The following is a 12,110-nucleotide window of genomic DNA, read 5'->3' as shown; positions in this document are numbered from 1 at the left end:
AGATAAGATCAAAATGGATACAGGATTTAGACACAAAAACCAATATTATAAGGAAACTTGAAGATCAAGGTCTAGTTTACCAGTCAGATCTATTGAAAGAAAAACAGTTTATGGCCAAGGAAGAGAGGGAGAACATCACTAAAAACAAACTAGATGATTTTGATTATATTAAATTAAAAGGCTTTTGCACAGACAAAATCAATCTTGTAACCAAGATCAAAAGAAAAGTAGTAAACTGGGAAACAATCTTTACAACTAGTATTTTTGACAAAGGACTCATTTCTAAAATATATGGAGAACTTAATCAAATTTTAAAAATAAGCCATTCCCCAATTGACAAATGGTCAAAGGATATGCAAATGCAATTTACAGATGAGATTAAAGCAATCCCTAGTCATATGAAAAATTGTTCTAAATCATTACTCACTAGAGAAATGTAAATTAAAACATCTCTGAGATACCACCTCACATTTCTCAGACTGGCCAATATGACCAGAAAGAACAATGAGCATTTTTGGAAGGAATGTGGGAAATCTGGGACACTAATTCATTGTTGGTGGAGCTGTGAACTCATCCAACCTTTTCAGAGAGCAGTCTAGAACTATGCCCAAAGGGCAACAAAAATATGCAATACAACTACTTGGCCTTTAACCTGAAGAGATGATGAAAAAGGGTAAAAAGATCAATTATACAAAAATATTCATAGCAGCCCTGTTTGTGGTGGCAAAGAATTGGAAATCAAGGAAATATCCTTCAATTGGGGAATGGCTTAGCAAACTGTGGTATATATCTGTCATGGAATACCATTGTTCTATTAGAAACCAGGAGGGACAGGAATTCATGGAAACCTAGAGGAATTTGCATGAACTGATGCTGAGTGAGATGAGCAGAATCAGAAAAATGTTGTACACCCTAACAACAATGTGGGGATGATGATCAAACTTGATGGACTTGCTCATTCCATCAGTGCAACAATCAGGGACAATTTGAGGCTGTCTGCAATGGAGAACACCATCTGTATCCAGAGAAAGAATTGTGGAGTTTGAACAAAGATCAAGGACTATTACCTTTAATTTAGGAAAAAAACCTGATATCTTATTGTCTGATCTTGCTGGAAACAGTGTAAGGACTGGCAAATTGTTTTCTGTGGTGGTGGTGGGGGCTAGGGAAGTATGATTAAGGGAAAAATTGTAAAACTCAAAGTAAATAAAATCATTAAATAATAAAACAAAGTCAAAAGAAGTAAAATTTCCCATTGGAAAAACAATTGACCTGGAAATAGATCAAGAATAGATAATGTAAGAATTATTGATCTACCTAAAAGTCATAATTTAAAAAAAAGACATAATATTTTATGAAATTATAAAAGAAAATTGTCATGATATCTTAGAATCAGAGAATAAAAGAAAAATTGAAAGAATTCTTTGATCATTTACTGAAAGAGTTACCAGAATAAAAACTTCTGGGAATATTTTAGCCAAATCCTTGAGCTCCAAGATCAAAATATTGCAAGCAACAATTAAAATATTGTGGAGTCAGGATCACACAAGATTCAGCAGCTTCCACATTAAAAGATTAAAGGACTTGGAATATGATAAGCAAAGTAGCTCAGATTATAACAAAAAATAATACATCCAGGTTAAACTGAGTATAATCTTCCAGGGGGGAAAAAAGGATATTTAATTAAATAAAGAACTTTTGATCATTCCTAATGTAAAGATCAGAGCTGAATATAAAATTTTACTTTCAAATACAAGTTTTAAGAGAAACATAAAAAAGCATTCAGAAAACACAAATCTTAAGGGACTCAGTAAATTTGATATGATTATATTCCTATATGTGAAGATGATATTGCAACTCTCAAGTTCTTTTTCATTATTAGGGCAATTAGCAGAAGTTTATATAGTCAGAAGGCAGAGGTGTGAGTTGACTATAAAGGGATGACTTTTTTAAATGTAAAGATGAGAAGAGGAATGTACTGTGGTAAAGGGAGGAAAGGAAAGAATTGGGGAAATGATCTCACCTAAAAGAGGCAAGCAAGGAAAAGCTTTTACATGGAAGGGAAAATAAAGGCAAGCAATACTGAAACCTCACTCATCAGAATTGACTCAAAAGGTGAATAACATTCAAATTCAGTTGTGATTAGAAATTTATTTCACTCAGCAAAGAAGTGGAAAGAAAAGAGAATTAAAGAAAGGAGTAGGACTGAGAGAAAGGAGGGAGGACTAAATGAATTAGTGGTCAGAAGCAAAACAGACTTTCAAGGTGGGGCAGAGAGAGGGAGGAGAAGGATAAATGGGAAAAATAGGATAGAGGGAAATACACAGTATTCATGACTTTGGATGTAAATGAGATATATTCCCTAATAAAACAGATGTGGATAGCACAATGAATTAGAAATCAGAATCCATCAATGTGTTGCTTAACAGAAACACACTTAAAAGAGAGAGATGCAGTAAGAGTAAAAATAAGGTGCTAGAGGAGAATCTATTATACTTCAGTCAAGATAAAAAAAAGTAACAGTAGCAGTTTTGGTTTCAGACAAAGCAAAAGGAAAAATAGACCAAATCAAAAGAGATAAAGAAAGGAACTGCATCTTGCTAAAAATTGTTATGAGCATACTAATATACTAATTATGTTAGTATATTTCATATTTTTCAGTTCTAAAGATGTTGCTTGTTCTTTATTTTCAATGAGGACAATGACATAATGGGATGATATCTGAACTTGTATTTGAATTGGATTTAAATGGAGTTGCACAAAGTCATGAGAGTGAACGAAAAGAACATTGTACATGATAACAACACTATTGGATGATGAACAAGAATGAATAACTTAGCTATTCTTAGCAATACAATGATACAATCCAAAGGACTCATGATGAAAAATGCTATACAACTACAAGAAATAACTAATAGGGTTTGACTACAGATGGAAGCATACTAGTTTTTTTTTCTTTCTTTCTTCTTTCCTCTCTCCCTTTTTCCTTCCTTCCTTCTTTCTTTCTTTTTTGAGTCTTCTACAAAATGGTTAATATGAATACATTTTTTACATAATTGCACATAAATAACCTATATCAGATCCCTTGATATCTCAGGGAAAGGAAGGGAATGAAAAGGGAGAGAATTTGAAATATGTATTTATTAAATAATAAAAAATGTTTTTTTCATGAAATTAGAGGAAGGTAAAATATTATTTAAAAAAGAAGCCTGAATTTCAAATCCTGTCATAGAAATTTACTGACTGTTTGGCCCTGGGAAAGTTATTTAAACTCTTATCTGCTCTATCTTTCTTGCATTTAAGTTAAGTATAATAATACTTACTTCCCAAGGTTGTTTTGAGAATCAGATGAGTAAGTAAATATGAAAAGCATTTACAAACTCTAAAGATATAAAAAATGCTAGTCTTTATTATCATGTTATAACTTAGTTTCTAGAATATAATCAAAAAAAGGGAAAAACAAATGACCAAGTCATACAGATTCACTTGTGGGAATGCAGAAGTTTAAGATGGTGATTCGGGATCAGTTCCTCATCATCAGACACTACAGAAAGGTTATATCAAAAAGGGTTCAATTTAGTGATTCATGTTGACTTTCCCCTTCCTCAGACCAGCAGATGCAATAAAGAGAAATTAAGGGTCAGATACCAGAAGTAAGAAGGTAACAAGGTGTTCATGTGTTAAACAACATTGGGAGGGGAACCTATCTAGACCCTAATGTCATTTTACAAAGTGTGAAGAAAATTTTTTAAATGAAATCAGAAAGGTAGTTTTCTATTGGTGCAGAAAAAAAAAATCTGCAGCATGACCCTAGTTCCTTTACCACAGGGTTAGCAGGATGGGATTTCTTTCTCTTCCCTCAATGGTCCTTCATCACCTATAGAATCCTCTAATGAAGCTATTCTCCCAAGAGCAGACACTTTTCAAGTTAGGAGGAGAAAGACATGTAGGAGAAAGAGAAAGAGATAGACAGGAGAAGAGACACAGACACAGAGATGAAATAAAAGAGATGGAGTCAAACAGATGTAGAGAGATATGAAGAAGAAAAAGACATAGATGTAACTTCTAGAAGCCTGATATGGGGGGGTGGAGTAGCTAGGTGGCACAGTGGATAGAACACCAGCCCTGGAGTCAGGAGGACCTGAGTTCAAATGTGACCTCAGACAATTGCCTAGCTGTGTGACTTTGGGCAAATCACTTAACCCCATTGCCTTGCCCCCCCAAAAAAGATATTAAGGCAAAAATACTAAATAAAATAGTCACAAAGAGAAATCAGCCATATGTCTACATTTTTTAAAAAGAAGCATGATACTTTAAATTTTAGAATAGACTCAACCATGGATTCAAAGGAGTATTTGCCCTGGTGATCAGAAGCGAAGTACAAGGATGAACAGGCCATGGAATCAAGCAAGAGTGATTTGCCCCATTGGGATGTTATTCCAAGGATGTTACCCCAAGGGAAAGCTATGTAAAGTTACCAAATGAAGTGACAGTGACAGATGAAGGGCTCACTGGGTCATAGATTTATAGCTGGAAGATATTTTAAAGACCATTTAGTCCAACTACGTCATTTTACAGACAAGAAAATTGAGGCTGGGGGGGGCGGAGCCAAGATGGTGACAAGAAAGGATCCTGTCTTAGGTGCTCTCTGATAAAACTCATAAACTAAGGACTCTAACTAAACTTTCAAGAGACAGAACCCACAGAGGGCCCCAGTGAGGCAGCTCTCCTACTCAAGGTAACCTGGAAAAGAGCAGAAAGGCTCTGCTCCCCTGGGTTGGGTCGGAGGGGCAGCCCACCAGAGGGGTGGCACACCAGAGCAAGAGAACTTCAGCCTCCCGGAGTCAGCCCAAGGGCACTGGGAGCCGTAGCTCACAGCAGCGGGGGGAGTCTCCTGAGCTTTGTCGCAGGGAGCACTGGGTACAAAGTAGGGGAACAGCGGGGGACCTCTGCCAGAGAGAGCACGTGGAGCCCAGCCCTCAGGGCACACAGCTAGCAGCATGGTCTTTCAGCAGCCCAGATCCCAGAACAGAAGCAGGTGGAGCTGGTAAGCAGGAGCCCCCAAGACATGAGCCCATTGAGCTGAGGGAGGGGAATGAAGAGAGACTGTAGAGTACTGTCCTCTGGCTCTGGAACAGGATTTTGGGGCTCTGACCACATTCAGATCCTGAACACAGTCTAGGCCCCCAATAGAACAGCAGCCCCCCCACCTAGGCCCTGTGGCAGAGGGGGGTGTTTATGGTCATTCACAGACCAGGAGGGAGGACAGAGCCTCTCAAACTGAGACCCTTGTGGGGGTGTCCCAACAGCTCATGAAGCACCCCAAAACCAGGCCCAGGCTGGGAAAATAAGCAAGCAGAGAAACAAAAGGAAGACTATTGAGAAATATTTTGCAAATGAGCCCAAGAAGTATCAAAATACTCAGTCTGAAGATGAGGAAGCACAAACTCCTGCATCTAAAGACTCCAAGAAAAGCAGAAATTGGGATCCGGCTATGACAGAGCTCATAAAAGACTTTGAAAATCAAGTGAGGGAGTTAGAAGAAAAACTGGGAAAAGAAAGGAGAGAGATGCAGGAAAAACATGAAAAAGAAGTCAGCAGCCTAGTCAAGGAAATCCAAAAAAAATGCTGAAGAAAATAGCATGCTAAAAATCAGCTTAGGTCAAATGGATAAAACAGTTCAAAAAGTTATTGAGGAGAAGAATGCTTTAAAAAGCAAAATTGGCCAGATGGAAAAAGAGATAAGAAAACTCTCTGAGGAGAACAAAGCCTTCAGACAAACAATAGAATTCAGGGAGATTGATGAATTTACCAGAAATCAGGAATCAATACTTCAAAACCAAAATAATGAAAAATTAGAAGAAAATGTGAAATATCTCATTGAAAAAACTATGGATATGGAAAACAAACTTAGGAAAGATAATTTAAAAATTATTGGAATACCTGAAGTCATGATCAGGAAAAGAGCCTTGACATCATTTTCAAAGAATTACTACAGGAAAATTGCCCTGATATTCTAGAAGCAGAGGGCAAAATAGAAATGGAGAGAATCCACCAATCTCCCCAAGAGAGAGATCCCAAAAAACTAACCCCTAGAAATATTATAGCCAATTTCCAGAGCTCCCAAGTCAAAGAGAAAATATTACAAGCAGCCATAAGGACACAGTTCAAATATCGTGGAGCTGCAGTCAGGAATACACAGGACTTAGTTGCAACTACATTGGAACCTCGTAGGGCTTGGAATATAATATACCGGAAGGCAAAAGCACTTAGAATGCAGCCAAGAATCAATTACCCAGCAAGGCTGAATGTCCTCTTCCAGGGAAAAGGATGGACTTTCAATAAAACAGGGGAATTTCAAATGTTCCTGTTGGAATGACCAGAGCTGAACAGAAGGTTTGATCTTCAGATACAGGACTCAGGTGAAGCATAGAGATTGGAGGAGAAGGGGAAAATATGAGGGACTTAATGATGATGAACTGCATATATTCTTGTATAGAAAAATCACATTGATAATATTCATATGAACCTTCTCAGTTAATAGAGCAGGTAGAGGGAGTTTTTATAGTTGAAGCACAAGAAAAAGCTGAATTCGAAGTTAAAATATGGTGTAAAAATGGAGTCAAAAGAAAAAAAGGGAAATGTAATGGGAGAAAGAAAAAGGAGAGGGGGAATAGGCCAAGATATTTCATATAATAAGATTTTTCTTTATTACAACGAGCTATTGCAATGATATGGAAGGGGGAAGTCAAGGGGGAATGAGGGAATCTTCGCTCTCATCAGAGGTGGCTAGGAGAAGAAACAGCATATATACTCAATAGGGCATAGACATCTGGAATAAGAAGGAGAGGGGGACGGGGGAAGGGGGGCATGTGAGTCATGGGGGATAGGATGGAACATGGGGGGGGACAATGGTCAGATATAACACATTTTCTTTCTTACTTCTTGCAAGGGTCTTGGATTGGATGGCCTGTCCGGGACCATAGGGCCAGGTGGATGCTGGGCCTAAGGGGTGGTTATCAGAGCTCAGGGCCTCTTGGTCCCAGAGCTAGGGATCTGTCTGCTGCACCACTCAGCTACCCTACAGCAGAGTCAGAGTGAAAGGAGAGAGAAAATATAATACATGGCACTGGAGAAATACAAAAGGAGGGAGTTGCGATCAGCAATGGCAATGGTGGAAAAATATGGAAGTAACTTTTGCGATGGACTCATCATAAAGAATGTGATCCACCCACGACAGAGTTGTTGGTGTTGGAACACAGACTGAAGCACATTTATTATTATTATTATTATTATTTTGGGGGGGGTGCAGGGCAAATGGGGCTGGGTGGCCTGCCTGGGGCCCCATAGTGGGGTAGTCGTTGGGTGTCTGAGGCCAGATTTGGACCCAGGTGTTCCTGGCTCAAGGGTCAATGCTCTGTCTGCCACCTAGCCACCCCTACTATTATTACTATTTTATTTTATTTGGGGTCTTTTTTTCTTTTTTCTTTTTGGTTTTTGCAGGGCAGTTGGGTTCGGGTGGCTTGCATGTCACATGGCTGGGTGATTTTGGGGTGTACAGGGCCAGATGTGGGCTCGGGTGCTCATGGCTCAAGGGCTGGTGCTCCATCCATTGTGCTACCTGGCCATACCTACAATTATTACTATTATTTTTTTAATTTTAATTTTTTTCTCTCCCCTTTACTTTATCGCTCAAGCAAGTCTATATTTATGGGGGGGGTGTTTTGTTTACTCTTAACCAAGAATATTTTATTAATGTAAAAAAACATTATTTGTACAAAATGAGAATAAGTATTAAATTATATATATATATGTATATATATACATATATATATATATATATAGATATATATATATCTATATATATATATATATAAAGAAAATTGAGGCTAGAGAGGTTCAATGATTTGTACGAGGATGTGAGATGTGAGTTACCATGACCACCACTAATTCTTATATTTGTGCTTCACAACCACTTTACCGTAAGCTTGTGCCCACTCTTCCCAGTGATTTTGTAAGTGTTGTGCGAGAGTACATGCCAAGTTTATGTGGGAATGTTTAAATGATGTACTTACTATGCTGTCTTAGCATAACAGAAATTTGAGAATGAATTGACATTCTAAGATTTGTTGGCCAAATTTATAAGCAGTCTCTTGCAGATCTGAAAGTGATTTGGATTGTTGTGATTTTTAAGCAAGAAGAGGGCTTTGAATAACGCCTGAAATTATGAAGAGAGACACACACAGACTGCCAGAGAGGAGACTAAAAAAAAAGAATGAATGGGAGATAATGGTATTCAAGGTCCTTTATGACTGGAATCTTTATGATGGGAACTTTATGATTGAATCAGAGAGTACTGACAATATACTGGCTGCATTTAACAGATGAAACACAAAATAAGAAAATCAAAGTAGAGCAGAGATGCAGCAGAGAAAGGAGAGATAAAGGTGGGTTTTTGTACCTCTGCAAGTCTCTCAAAGCACACGAAAATGGATTTTTGAATTCATCTCTTCAAGGAGTAAAGGAAGTTCCAAAAAAAAGATGTGCTCTCTACACAACTCCAACCAACCCATGCCTATCCATCAACAAACACTGTAATATACTCTGCAAGCTTATTATACCTAAATCTCTCCTGAATCCTGATCTTGCTTCAATTGTTGAGGCCAGGAGTAGGTGGGAGATCCAAACTCAAAAATGTAAATTACAGCAAAGAGTCAAATCTCTGTCTGAATTTTAGGAATTTTCCTAACTGGGAGCCCTAAATTACTATGATTAGGCTAATCACTTTATCACCTGATATTAACACCATAAAACAGAAGAGGAGGGGACCACAAGGACCTGAGAGAAACACCATATTGCCCCCATGCTAAAAAACACACTTTTTAAAAATGTTATAACTGATCAATTAGCCAAAGAAAACAGGCTTAAAGAAAGGTAAAAAGGGAAAAGAATAGTGACTAATGTAAAGATCACACTTCCAAGCACCACGACAAAACCTCTACCTTAGGAGAAGAGAAGAAAGGCTCAAGGAAGATTACTTTTTGCCCTAACCAGCATGGAGAAGGGGTCAGAAAAGGTCAGGAAACAGCTGGTCAACTCTTCATTTACATGACACCCAAAGGTATCATATTTTAAATGACTTTTCTTTGAGGTCATTGTAAGTACTAGAAGGTTATTAAAATATAAGCACATAGTTGGGAGATAGTGAATTATAATTTAAGGCATGTAGACCCAAAGAGTGCCTTGAAGGTAGTATCTACTTTCTGGAGGATGTCTTTGGGAAGTAAAAATGTGAGTTGCAAGAGAGGGAGGTCCTCAAGAGCACCCAAGAATCATAGAATATTCAATCAAGGAATATAAATGGTACCTTCACTATGTTACCTCTACTATAATGATAAATTTGGAAACAAATTAATCACTAACAGTCAAAGACATCATATTATCCTTAGTCACCTATTCATTCCCTCATCTCCAGATCATCAAACAAAATATTTTCAGCCAGTATAGGGCAATCATAAAAACAAAATGTTTCATCCCTAAACCTAGATTACATGAAATTGAGGAGAAGACAACTTCCAGTGTTATGAGAAATAGAGCCTTGGAGTACACTCTAATAAATAAAGAAAGCAAAAGGAAAAACTCATTTTGGGAAAAGGTAGTAAATTTATATAAGAGAGACACACCTGGTTTGAAATGTTGTTAATTAGTGTTAGTGCTGTCCTGAAGGTAGATGGAGATGTTGAACAGGAATTCTGAAAAGCTGTCATGGCTGGAAATAAAGATATGGCACTTCTTTATATAGAGCGAATAATTAAAGCTAAATTATTTCCAAAGACAGGATAGAGAGCTAGAAGAAGGCTGAGGACAGGACCTTGAGTTGGAAAAAGAATGAGGAGTCTATGAGGCATTGAGGGTAAAGAAAGTGGTACAAATTGAACCAGGTGTCCTAGACCCAAAGGCAGAAATAGAAGTGTTGACAGCAATGTTACTACCAGATTGCAAAACAGACTAGACTCTTGGGAATTGATGGAAAGGAACGTTCAAATGATGCTGAATACAGACTGTCTCAGATGTTTGCCTGGGTTTCTGCCAAGCACATTCTCTTGAAACATCATGTCCAAAGCCTTGTACTCTCATTTCCTTCCTGCTTCAGATTGCTCTGTCTTTTACCCCATGGATATGAAAGAAATCAGGTCATTTGAAAATGCTTACACCAAATCAGAAATAAATTAATATACAGAAGGGCCTTTCTGGGTAAATTGTTAGCTTTCAGAAGAATGTAAAGAGGATCTTAAGAAGCAAGTATCAAAAATCAGAAGTGAAAACTCAAATTAAGAAAAAGTCATTAGAGAAAGAATCATATTCAATGATTTGAGTGACCAGGGTCACTTTTCTTTTGGTACTGATGGTCTTTTTCTCAGGTTCTATGAAAACAAATGTTTTCTGGTGACACAGTAGTGAAGCATAAAAATATAATTTTGTTTTACTATACTGAGGATAATTCCTGCATCTAGAGTCAAAAAGACCTGAATCCTCCAGACCCTGGTCAAATCATTTAATCTCTAGTGGGATATAATTCTATAACTTTATAACCAAGTAGATATGAAAAATATTTCTTAAGTTCTTAGCACAATGTCTGACATAGAGGTAAGCAATAAATGTTTCTATTCCTTCCTTTCCATTTTCAAAGTCTTGTCTTGTCTATCATAAAGTGATAAAAATAGTGGCTTCCTTAGCTTAGGACACAATGGATAGAGAACTGGCCTTGGAGTCAAGAAGATAGGAGTTTGAATACAGCCTCAGACACTCAACACTTGCTATGTGACTTTGGGCATGCCTCACTTCCAGAGTCATCACCAGATTCATAACTGGCCACTGGACCCAGATGACTACAGAGAAGACAGAGAGGCTGGTGACTTAGCACAGCACCCTCCCCCCTCAAAAAAAAATCAGTTCATGTACTTGTCTTATCATTGCATCACCTTCCCTGATGTCATGGTCTTCTTTGAGAATGAAGGACAAATATAACAATCAATCAAGAAAAATGGGAAATTTTAATAGAAAATTCAATTAGTATATAATTAATTGTTGTCTGAACAAATTATGTTTTATTATAGCAAAATTCATGATATTAGAAGCAATATTTGTAGAATTGTATATCTGTGCTCCTTAAATATATAAAAATAAACATAGTTTTTGTATATATATATGTGTGTGTAATATATATATATAGTACACACATATGTATATGTATAAACTAAGTATTTTTTATTAAGTGAAACTTTAAGAGCATTTAAATAATAACTATCAAAGCTATTTCAAATTTCCGCTAAGATCTGTTATTTAAAATTGTTTATAAAAAGAAGAAACCCACAAGTTTGGGTTTTTTCCCCCAGTAGTTTCAAAATTTCCAGAAATTTTCCATCTCTAAAAGGAAGTGCCTCATCAGTATGAAAAGAAAGCAAAGGTGAGGGTTGTTTAGTCTGGACAGCATCACCTTAGGAGATGTGCTCATTTCATGTTCTTTATTTTCAAACAAGCTGAGACTAAAACTATGCAGCCAGTCTCTGGTAAACTTGACAAGCTTCCTGTTACAGTAGAAAAAAATGTTTAATGAATTCAGAGGTTGTGGGTTCAAATCCCCATTTTTTCACTTTGTATTTTTGTGACTTTAGACAATTCATCTCACCTCTCTGGGCCCCACCTATAAAATTAGGGAATTGGATTAAATTTGTCGTGAAGGTTCCTTAAATCACTTGACCTCTGTTAGCCTCAGTTTCCTCCACTGTAAAATGAGGATTATAATAGTACTTACCTCACAGGGTTGTTGTGAGGATCTAATGAGACATTATACAAATATGTAAAGTTTCTATTATATAGTAGGCACATTAAGGGGATGTATGATTATCCCCTATCCCTTTCAAATCTATTAGCCAGGAGTTGAAGGCAATTTCCTGATATTACCTACAGTTATAATAAAACAGAGTCAAAATTTGGAAAGTGTTTATGGTCACATATTTAGTGACACTTGAGACTTTTAAAGACTTTGCTCTGAAAATAATAATAATAATATCAAGTATTACTTTTAATTACCAACATTAATCGTATTG

The sequence above is a fragment of the Macrotis lagotis genome, chromosome 2 (genome assembly GCF_037893015.1).
Source record: "Macrotis lagotis isolate mMagLag1 chromosome 2, bilby.v1.9.chrom.fasta, whole genome shotgun sequence".
NCBI classification, from domain to species: Eukaryota; Metazoa; Chordata; class Mammalia; order Peramelemorphia; family Peramelidae; genus Macrotis; species Macrotis lagotis.
This window is presented reverse-complemented; position numbering follows the sequence as displayed.